General features: G+C 42.3%; 2 protein-coding genes across 3 annotated transcripts in view; one reads left to right on the forward strand and one right to left on the reverse strand.

Moving 5' to 3' along the window:
- The window catches only part of SEC24C (SEC24 homolog C, COPII coat complex component), a 647,635-nt gene that overhangs the window by 255,801 nt on the left and 380,614 nt on the right, over positions 1 to 11,220 (reverse strand). The window lies entirely within an intron of this gene.
- The window catches only part of USP54 (ubiquitin specific peptidase 54), a 235,150-nt gene that overhangs the window by 38,210 nt on the left and 185,720 nt on the right, over positions 1 to 11,220 (forward strand). Inside the window, exon 2 of one of the 2 annotated variants that reach the window (XM_075072847.1) lies at positions 10,306 to 10,400. The exons of the other annotated variant lie outside the window; for it this stretch is intronic. The gene's annotated coding sequence lies outside the window, so the exon portion shown is untranslated. The remainder of the gene's footprint in view (positions 1 to 10,305; positions 10,401 to 11,220) is intronic. 2 annotated transcript variants of the gene reach the window in all.

Genomic DNA, 11,220 nt, shown 5'->3' on the forward strand with positions numbered 1-11,220 from the left:
TGAGACCTTCGGGAAGCTGCCAAACCCATTCTCACTAAAGTTTACTTTAGGGGTCAGCAACCAGTGGCAGGCAGCTCGCCAGGGTAAGCACCCAGGGGGGCTGGGCCAGTTTGTTTACCCTGGCGAGCCGTGTGCCAGAGATTGCTGACCCCTGGTTTACTTTAAAGTAACCAATGAAGAACAGTGTAGAACTAAAGCCTTCAATTGCTTTGGTGTCAACCATCAAGTAATAGGAGTTACAGCAAGGGAATTTAGCCTAGAGAGAGAGAGAAAGTAGTCACCAGATAATCAAAAATGGAAATCAATTAACATTATTTCCCCCCCTCTTACTCCAAGACCAATGCTGCTTTACCCTAAACCTATTTTCCCAGGAGCATAAACTGCAACAACATTATACAGATCATAGAATCATAGAATATCAGGGTTGGAAGGGACCTCAGGAGGTCATCTAGTCCAATCCCATGTTCAAACAGGACCAATCCCCCACTAAATCATCCCAGCCTGGCCTTTGTCAAGCCTGACCTTAAAACCATCTAACAAAGGAGATTCCACCACCTAGGTAACTCATTCCAGTGCTTCACCACCCTCCTAGTGAAAAAGCTTTTCCTAATATCCAACATAAACCTCCCCCTCTGCAACTTTAGACCATTGCTTCTTGTTCTGTCATCTGCCACCACAGAGAACAGCCAAGCTTCATCCTCTTTGGAACTCCCCTTCAAGTAGTAGACCATTCCTGACAGGTGTTTGTCAAGCTGGGCCTTAAAAACTTCTAAGGAAGGAGATTCCATCACCTCCCTAGGTAACCCATTTCAGTGCTTCTCCACCCTCCTAGTGAAATAGTGTTTCCTAATATCCAACCTAGACCTCCCCCTCTGCAACTTTAGACCATGGCTCCTTGTTCTGTCATCTGCCACCACAGAGAACAGCCAAGCTTCATCCTCTTTGGAACTCCCCTTCAAGTAGTTGAAGGCTGCTTTCAAATCCCCCCTTCTCTCTTCTCTTTTGCAGACTAAACAATCCCAGTTCCCTCAGTCTCTCCTCGTAAGTCATGTGCCCCAGCCCCCAAATCATTTTTGTTGCCCTCCACTGGACTATCTCCAATTTGTCCACATCCATTCTGTAGTGGGGGGCCCAAAACTAGACGCAATACTCCATATGTAGCCTCACCAGTGCCAAACAGAGGGGAATAATCACTTCCTTCGATCTGCTGGCCAATATGCCTTTAGTCTTCTTGGCAACAAGGGCACACTGCTGACTTGTATCCAGCTTCTCATCCACTGTAATCCCTAGGTCCTTTTGTGCAGAACTGTTGCTTAGCCAGTGAGTTCCCAGCCTGTAGCGGTGCATGGGATTCTTCTGTCCTAAGTGCAGGACTTTCTGCACGTGTCCTTGTTGAACCTCATCAGATTTCTTTTGGCCCAATCCTCCAATTTGTCTAGATCACTCTGGACCCTGCCCCTACCCTCCAGCATATCTACCTCTCCCCCCAGCCTAGTGTCATTTGTGAACTTTTTGATGGTGCAGTCCATCCTGTCATCCAGATCATTAATTAAGATATTGAACAAAACTGAGCCCTGGGGTACTCCCCTTGATACCAGCTGCCAACTAGACATCCAGCCATTGATCACTACCTGTGATCACCAGCCATGATGAGTATGGCCCACCCAGAGGTGAGAGAAATGAGGAGGGAATTGCTCAGTTGCACAAAACTATGAATATAAGGTAATGGCATTGAATACTGGCACCATTTTCCACAGACAGCGGTGACTTTAGTCGTTGTCTCACTCCTGAGGGTAATGAAGGCAGAGAGAGCACAGCTGCTGCTGATGTCCCTAAGTTTCCATGGCCTATTTGCTGCTAGCCTGCATGCTGCAAGGTGCCTGCTGAAGTTATCACTGATTGGCATGGTAAAGTGTCCTACCATGGAGCAAGAAACAAGGCTGCCATTCCTAGAAACCTTTGGGAGAGGATTGCAGAGTACTTTCCTTAATGTTTCATCAAGATCTCTCCAGAGGGTTCAAGGGTGATTCCTGCATACATAAACAACCTGCTTCTCATGGTCCCCTTGCTTACTTCTACAGGAGAATGTAAAGCAGATAATGATCGAACTTCTTTGTTGTATTGCTTCCTCTTCTAGTATGAGTAAATTAATGCAAAGTTAATAGCTATGTCCTGTTACGTTGGGGTCACCATCACTGTCATGGGAAATAAATGTACACACTTACCCTAGGAGCCTTCCCCTGCATCAGGCTCACCTGTGCTCAACTGCAAGAACTGACTGGACTGTGGAGTCTCAAACAAGTTCTGGCTTGTGGCATAGATGGACCCCCTGATCTCATGTCCCCCATCCTCATCCTTCTTAACCACCTCCTTGTACCTGCTGTTCAGGCCAGGGGCCTGTGGTTTGGACTTCTCAGAAGTATCCACTGTAGTGTGCAGGATAGTGGTAGGGGCTTCACCAATATGGCATGCAGCTCTTTGTAAAAGCAGCAGGTCTGTAGCTCAGCACCAGATTGACTGTTGGTCTTCTTCTTTGCTTTCTGGTAGTAGTGCTGCTGCTTGTCCTTGTTGTACCCCTTTTCCTGCATCCTCCAAGCAATCTACTGCTCACAGATTTCAACATTTCTACAGCTGGTTTGCAGCTGTGTTTGCACAGCCTCTTCTCCCCACATGCCCAGAAGATCCAATATCTCTTGTCTACTCCAAGCCAAAGCACATCTGAAGTGTGTAGCCAGCATGGTCAGCTGAGCAGTTGCACACAAGAGAGCTGCTAAGTGTGCTTGCCAAGCTGGACAATCAGGAACAGGCATTTCAAAAATGTGTGGGGCTTTAAAGGGGATGGGGAAAACACCTACTTGACCTTCTTCCGAGTCCTAAGGCTAGTCCTGTGCATGGTGGTCAGACCATAGTGGACAAAATTCAGCCATGTCTGGGGCCAGTTCAGAAAGACTTTTTTTCATGCCCCCTGTTTCCCCCTTCTACCCCCCATAGCCAAAGCTGACTTCAGTAAAGGACTGATCATAATGACAGTAGCTTATTGAAAAAACTACTGTGCAAACAGATGGAGGCCTTACTACTTTTTCAAATCTGTGCTCTGTAAACCAAAACAAATGACAAACCTGCAAATTGTAAAGTTGTTGTACCTAACTAGCATGTCAGGTATTTAGAGGCATCAAGTCTCTAATTATCCAGACAGTTTTAGAGAGGGAAGGAGATTTGGTCCTTTCTCTACAGCAAACTTTTAAATGCACTTTATATTATGAATTTGGAAGGAAGCAGAAAAAAAAAATCTGCACAAATGCATGTCTCTGGCATTTGTGCACTCATTGAGAGATGCTGAGACAAATGCTGAGCTTGGCTCAAAGCTTATTTGTACTTAATATCACAATTTGTTTATCATCTTGTCCTTTTTGCCGATTGACGTGTCTGATATATAACAATGTTTCTAAAAATGTGAGGTTGTAAACTGTCCCACTGCCAAATACCTGTTTGGAATTCTGTAAAGAAATTTATTTTCCCCAAGGAAGTTATCCCTCCCTTGGTGTTAATTTCAAAACAGGACTGCTTGAGAGATCTTTATCTGCAGTCACTGGAGCAAATATTGCTGTTACACTGGTGTAAATCTAGAATAACTTCCTTGGTGTTAATGGAATTAAACAGAATTTACTTATTTAGAGCAAAATTTTACTCATTATGTTACTTATCTTTTAACCTGTGTTCACTTTCCTCTCTGTCCACCAACCATAGTAGCCTATGTACTCAAGTCAGAAGTTCATGTCTGGGGTGAATTTCTCAGAATTGGATGTTCTAAGTCAGTGGTCCTCAACCAGGAGTACGCAGAAGTCTTCCAAGGGGTGCATCAACTCATCTAGATATTTGCCTAGTTTTACAACAGGCTACATAATGTGTAATAGCGAAGTCAGTACAAATTAAAATTTCATACAGACAGTGACTTGTATATACTGTTCTATATACTATGCCAGTGGTTCTCAAACTGTGGGCAAGTTTGTTTTAATGGGGTCACCAAGGCCATTGGTGGACTCGCTGCGGCCCAGGCCTGAAGCGGAGACCCGAGTTTTTAAGTGAGGTGAAACTTGGGGGTGCCCAAGACAAATCAGACTCCTGAAAGGGGTACGGTAGTCTGGAAAGGCTGAAAACCACTCTTCTAAGTGGTCTGAGGCTGGAACCAAAGGCTGGAAAAATAGTAATTTTACAGCAAGTCCTGTTCTCCTATGCTGTTCGAGGTTTAGAACAGGAGTCGACAACCTCTGGCATGCGGCTTGCCAGGGTAAGTACTCTGGCGGGCCAGGCCAGTTTGTTTACCTGCCGCATCTGCCGGTAAACATCCTTCAGCCTGCACCACTTCCTGCTGCCCCCACTGGCCTGGAGCGGCGAACTGTGGTCAGTGGGAGCCACGATCGGCTGAACCTGCAGAAGTGGCAGGAAAACAAATTGGACCAGCCTGCCAGAGTGCTTACCCTGGTGAACTGCATGCCAGAGGTTGCCGACCCCAGGTTTAGAACAACTTTTATTCTTACAATACTGCAAATTGTAGGAAGTAAACATAGATTATTAGGGTTGGAAGGGACCTCACGAGATCATCTAGTCCAACCCCCTGCTCAAAACAGGACCAATCCCCAAATGACCCCCTCAAGGATTGGACTCACAACCCTGGGTTTAGCAGGCCAATGCTCAAACCACTGAGCTATCCTTCCCCTCTAAGTACCCTGGCATCTTTGATTCTTGGGTGCACTCTGGTTGCTAGTATTTAAAGCCTGATATCTTGAGTGGTATGGCTTACATGTCACTGGACTATATATTTAGCCATTACATTAGTCAGAAATGTATTTTTCCACCAAGGGCAGAGTTGTAAGCAGGTAAGATTACTAGGTACAAGAATAGCAAGTGTTTGCAAAACATAGCAATAAAGAGCAACAATATCAATTACTTAAATAGTTTGGAGGTAAATTGGTATACATCTGTATACTTTTATATAGGAATTTATCTCCTTTATAAAACGCCAAGAAATAACTAGCTTTCATGCACTCGCCCCCACCCTAGCTCTCTTTTTGAGAAGCCTAGAAGACCCTAAAAGTCAACACTTTGTTAATACATAAATTATTTTTTAGTGCCATACTCCAAAGCCTTTGGCTGCAGCTTTGCTCTTTATGTGGAATGCAGCAGGCCAATGCAGGCTGGGAAGTATACTTGTAGTAGTTTAATGATCCCGTTGTGTTCTGTGTAAAGGCATAGGGTCTTATAGGGAGATGGTTGCTAGTAAAACAATATGCAGCCTGATTTCTTTTTTACCCTGGGGCCAGGTTACTTCCAATTGTACCTGTTTAAATAGGGACAAGAAACTTCTATGTCTGCAAAAATAACATGCAGGCATTTTATTTACACTTTTTATTAGACATGTCCACAACTTCATTAAAATGTGTTTTGTAGCATATTATTGTAACAAGATAATTTACTTAAACTTCAGAGCTTCAAAGCAGCCAAGTTTTGAATTGGAAACCTGCTAACCCATGAGAAGGGAGCTTTACACAAATGGACTGGGTCATTGTGTTCTGTTTGATGAATCAAAAGTTCTGCTTAGGAGTGGGCCATACTAAATAATAATTTCTACTTATATAGTGCCTCTCAGGTCAGTCAGATCATCCCATCAGATATTGTTTGTGGAGGCAATAAAGCTATAGAAAATGTGATATGTGTAAAATCTGTGGGAGGAAGAGAGTTGAGCCAGCATGGCATTATTTTTCGCCTCCCCAAAAGACATTTGTGCAAAATTTATACTGTCAAGCCTATTCAAGTGTTTGTGCAAGCAGGGGATGGCTGGAGGGTCAGCTACTGTATATGGTATCACTCCATGGAAAACCTGCTGGGATATACCTACAGGAGTTAAAGCTAACTGTGACAACATCAATTCCCATATGTTCCTGTTCCATACTTTCAACCCCTAGGCAGGGGCAATCTTTGGAACTCTTGCTGAGGAAGTTGTGATGTGGGGGTGGGGGGGAAGGGTCCATGGAGGGGTGGGTCTCTGAAGCCTGAAGATCTATGGGATTTCTTTGTGATTCTTGATATCCCCAAGGTTGGAAAACTATGCAGTTCATTTGCTGCACAACAGGGCAATTCCTATCTCTCTGACTGCATGAAATATAAAATTTCATGAATGTGAACTCAGAGTTTTCAGAGTCTCTTTAGCTGCCTCATATTTTTCACTCAGAGGGCATGACTGAGCCATTCAGTCCAAGGATTTCCAAGTGCTCTACCAACATCAAGAAAGTCTCAAAATCTTCCATAGGTAGTCTGTTTGTCGTTGTTATAGATTGAGGAGCTGAGGCTCTGATTTGTCCAAGGATATATGATGGATTAATGACAGAACCAGGAATAGAACTTGGGAGTTCTAATTTGAATTCCCACTGAACTGTATATGCAGGAGCACTGAAACAATTAGATCTTCTGCTGAATAGAAGGTAGGAGGAGCAATTTAGTAACCCACTAATTTCTGCTTGTGAACGAACTGTTTCAAAGAACATTTTCATAGCACACAACGTTATTCTGTGCCACAATGAGTACAGCAGAACCTCAGAGTTATGAGCACCTGGGGAACTGAGGTTGTTCATAACTGTGAAATGTTTGTAACTCTGAACAAAATGTTACGGATGTTCTTTGAAATGTTTGCAACTGAACATTGACTTACTACAGATTTGAAACTTTACTAAGCAGGAGAAAGATGCTGCTTTTTAATGATCTTAATTAAATGAAACACGCACAAAAACAGTTTCCTTACCTTGTCAAATATTTTTAAACTTTCCCTTTATTTTTTTAGTAGTTTTACACTGTACTGTACTGTACTGTATTTGCTGCTTTTTTTGTGTGTCTGCTTCTGCCTGATTGCATACTTCTGGTTCCAAATAAAGTGTGGTTAACCAGTCAGTTCATAACTCAGTGGTTCTACTATATATTGTAATGAGGCAGTGAATGATCTTACTAATGTATTACCTGTGCACAAGGAAAAAAGAGGGAGGATTATTTGGTTTAGTCCTGGACTCTTACATGGGAACTAAAGTACAAGGCATACAAGCAGGATTTCATTTAGCAGGTCACTCACACTGTTCAGTCCCTCCCCAGATGGAGGAAGAGATCAGCTACTTCCTGATATAGGTTCTGAACATGTGGAGACTCTCACGCAGTTTGGGGCTAAAATGGTGTGTAACCAAAGATTCTAACACAGTTGTGTCTGTCCACACTAATCGTCCAAAACATGCTAGAAACTGGCTTAGCTGAAGTTTGTTCAAACCAAGTACAGAATTGTTTGAACTCCATTGGGGTTGTCGATATAGGGTAGAGCAGTGGCTCTCAAACTTTTTTACTGGTGACCCCTTTCACACAGCAAGCCTCTGAGTGCGATTCCCCCTTATAAATTAAATTAAAAACACTTTTTATATATTTAACACCATTATAAATGCTTGAGGCAAAGTGGGGTTTGGGGTGGAGGTTGACAGCTCGTGAACCCCCATGTAATAACCTCATGACCCCCTGAGAGGTTCCGACCCCCAGTTTGAGAACCCCTGGGGTAGAGCCTGATAACCATGTAAGAAATAGTGAGCTGGGAATGAGAGGAAAATGTTTTGGTAATTTTTTTCTCCTAGGAGAGGGTAATGTTGGGACCCCACTACATATAGTATTGTATCTACCACATGGTGTCATAACATGTAAGCGGCCTGACTTGGAAGTTCTGGTGACTTGCAGTTCTGGAAATTTCAGGACATGGAACTGACAAGATATAGCTTTAGACAGCAATTCTATTCTCGAGCCACACCCATCGAACACAGAGTAAATCTTGCTGATAATGCAATGCTTTTCTTTACCAGGATTTCATGTAGTGTCTCTTAGCCAGTGCACTTACCGTTCTTGACTCCTGCCAGGAGAGGGTGAAACTGGAGTAACTATGGAATTGCCCCAACAGCTAATGCTCTGTTCTCCTCCCCCTCTTCCCCTGAACATAAATAACGTAGAACTGACTTTCTATTGGCTATTCCCCACTGGGATATGATTAGCAAATAATGGCCTCAGTAATTTGCTGTTTTTATAATTAATTGGCCTGAAGCTGTTGTCTGTCCAATACAGTATTGTGTGTGTATTTTCTATGGACTACATGAGGCCTTGATCATCCTTATAATTTTTTGAGTTTCTCAGAAGATTGAGGTAATCCTTCTGTGTTCTGTGAAAACTGGCATTTTATAGTCCAGTAACTTAAAACTGTGATATTCCATTCACTCTGGATGACCGTTGAATGCCAACTGATGACAGTTTACAGCTTCTAGGTTTGAAAAAAATGTTAGGAGCAATATAATTTTAAAACCATCTAGAAGGCAGACTGATTCTACAATTAATCCTATAAATTACTTCCTTGTTATCCTTTCCGATCACCTTGAGTGAGAGTTATTCTTAACATAGCAGACCACAACATTTCTAATGAGTGGCAAGCATATTTTAAAATAGTGAGGAGGAGTTGGTAGTGAAATATAACTAGATTTGACAAATAGATAAGTTATTGAATTGCTAAGGAATTAGCTGGGAAGAACCTACACTGGAGTAAACTGTCGAAAGGAGGACTTAAGACCTGAGGCTTTGCAATAGATGTTGCCATAAGACAGTGATCAAGAGTATGACTATGCTTCAATCGAAGTTGTGATTGCAGATCAGACAGTCATATCCATGCTAGCTTTAATTTAGCTAGGAATGCTAAAAATAGCAGTGAAGAGGTAGTGGCATGGACTCCGGCATGGGCTATACAAGCCTACCTGAAATGCTGGATACGTACTTGCATTGCTAGCCCATGCTGGTGTCCATGTTGCCATATCAATACTCCTATTTTTAGCTGTGCTAGCTAGGTTAAAGTTAGTGTGGGTGTGCCTACCTGAGCTACAAGCAATCTCTGATTGCAGTGTTGACATATCCTAACGGACATTCATCATAACTTTCATGGGTGGATGCTACTTTATTGGGTACAGTCTCCATGCACAAAGAACTCCCTGGCCTGTGGAATTCATTTTCATTCACCGTGTCCATACCTTACTATGCAATGTCTATAAACATCAAACAAGGTTCTTTATTCTGCCCCCAGTTTGTGTCCTCAGCAGGGCCAGCACTGCAGATGTTTTATTTATTTATTCTTACTCCTAATAATCCTGTCTGTATATACCCTTTCCATGCTTCTGGGAAGTCTATCGTTACTACAATATAGTTAGAGTTTTGTAGCTGATTGATTGATATGTTGAATGAAAGCTTTCCCAAGGACCACTGTAGAAAAAGAGTGAAATGGCTAGTTACCTATAAGTTTTATCTTGTGGATTGTTAGCATACTACAATAATTTGTCTGCATTTGCGTTATAGCACAAGAGAATACAGACTTCTTCACTGGTCTTGGAAATTCCCTTGTTTAGCAGTCCTGATGCTAGTTTCTATTGCAGGGGTAGGCAACCTGTGGCATGGGCAGGCAACCTATGGCACGGGCGCCAGAGGTGGCACGCAAGCTGATTTTCAGTGGCACTCACAGTATCTGGGTTCTAACCAAAGGTCCGGGGGGCTCAACATTTTAATTTAATTTTAAATGAAACTTCTTAAACATTTTAAAAACTTTATTTACTTTACATACAACAATAGTTTAGTTATATATTATAGACTTATAGAAAGAGACCTTCTAAAATGTATTACTGGCACGTAACACCTTAAATTAGAGTGAATAAATGAAGACTCGGCACACCACTTCTGAAAGGTTGTTGACCCCTGTTCTGTTGTAACAAGTAATTACATCAACTGTAGCCAAGTCCCTGTCTACTCTCTGGCATGCCACATGTGAATTCTGTGGCATGGTCTGTGGTTCCTTTGACTCTCTGTTGAAATCTGTGGCACAGATGGGATTCTCCAGTTTCAGACACATTTAAAAAATTGGGATTTTTTTGTTTAAGTAAATATGAAAGTGAACAATACCATTGGTATTCCTTGTTTGTTTTGATATTGTATTCAACTTATTTTACACTGCCCTAGAATTTTCAATTTGTCATGGATGTTTGTATTAATTCATAATTGCATTGTAGATGCTGCTTTGTGGTAATCTAGAGGTTCTGACAATTGGGTAACTGCTAGTTGGGAGCCTTTGCACCCACAAAATGGTGTAAGGATGTTTGTGGGCAGAGGAGAGGGTTTTGGCAGTCTGCCACTCAGGAGACGTTTGAGGTTTTTAATACTGAGGAGGAGCTGTATCTCTCCTTTCTTTCTATTTTTTCTGGGCAGGCTCAGAATGTCTCGCTGTCTGAAGCAGCTCACGACTGAGAGTGCCAACCTCTCGGTAGACTGTCGAAAAGCAGGGCAGAAACTCCACACTGGTGGTATGTTCTATAATTACATTTCAACAACCCAGTAACAAATGTGAGCCCCTGCAGCACTATAACAGTCTTATTGTGGTGTCATTCAGTTCGCTTGGGCACTCCAGTCTATCTTGCTGCCTGTGTAAGCTGGACCGATAGTTAGTTGCCATGCACCAAAGATCACAAAAGATTTAGGTTGCTTCCAGTTCCAAGAGGCTAGTCCAATTTCTACCTCAGATCTCACACCAAAGACAACATTTGCAGGTATCCTTTAAAAAGTGGAAGTTAAATCCCAGTGTTGAAAATAGAAAGGAGCATAAACTCTGGCAAATGAAGTGTAAAAATATAATTAGGAAGGCCAAAAAAGAATTTGAAGAACAGCTAGTCAAAGACTCAAAAAGTAATAGCAATTTCTTTAAGTACATCAGAATCAGGAAGCCTGCTAAACAATCAGTGAGGCCACTGGACGACTGAGATTATAAAGGTTTCAGAGTAGCAGCCTTGTTAGTTTGTATCCGCAGAAAGAACAGGAGTACTTGTGGCACTTTAGAGACTAACAAATTTATTTGAGCATAAGCTTTCGTGAGCTACAGCCCACTTCTTCGGATGCATGGAATGGAACATATATTGAGGAGACATATATACACGTACAGAGAGCATGAAAAGGTGGGAGTTACCCTACCAACTCTAAGAGGCCAATTAAGTAAGGGGAAAAAAAAACTTTTGAAATGATAATCAAGATAGCCCAGTACAGACAGTTTGATAAGAAGTGTGAGAATACTTACAAGGGGGGAGAGATTTAATGTTTGTAATGGCTCAGCCATTCCCAGTCCCTATTTAA

The sequence above is a fragment of the Chelonoidis abingdonii genome, chromosome 16 (genome assembly GCF_003597395.2).
Source record: "Chelonoidis abingdonii isolate Lonesome George chromosome 16, CheloAbing_2.0, whole genome shotgun sequence".
Lineage (NCBI taxonomy): Eukaryota > Metazoa > Chordata > Testudines > Testudinidae > Chelonoidis > Chelonoidis abingdonii.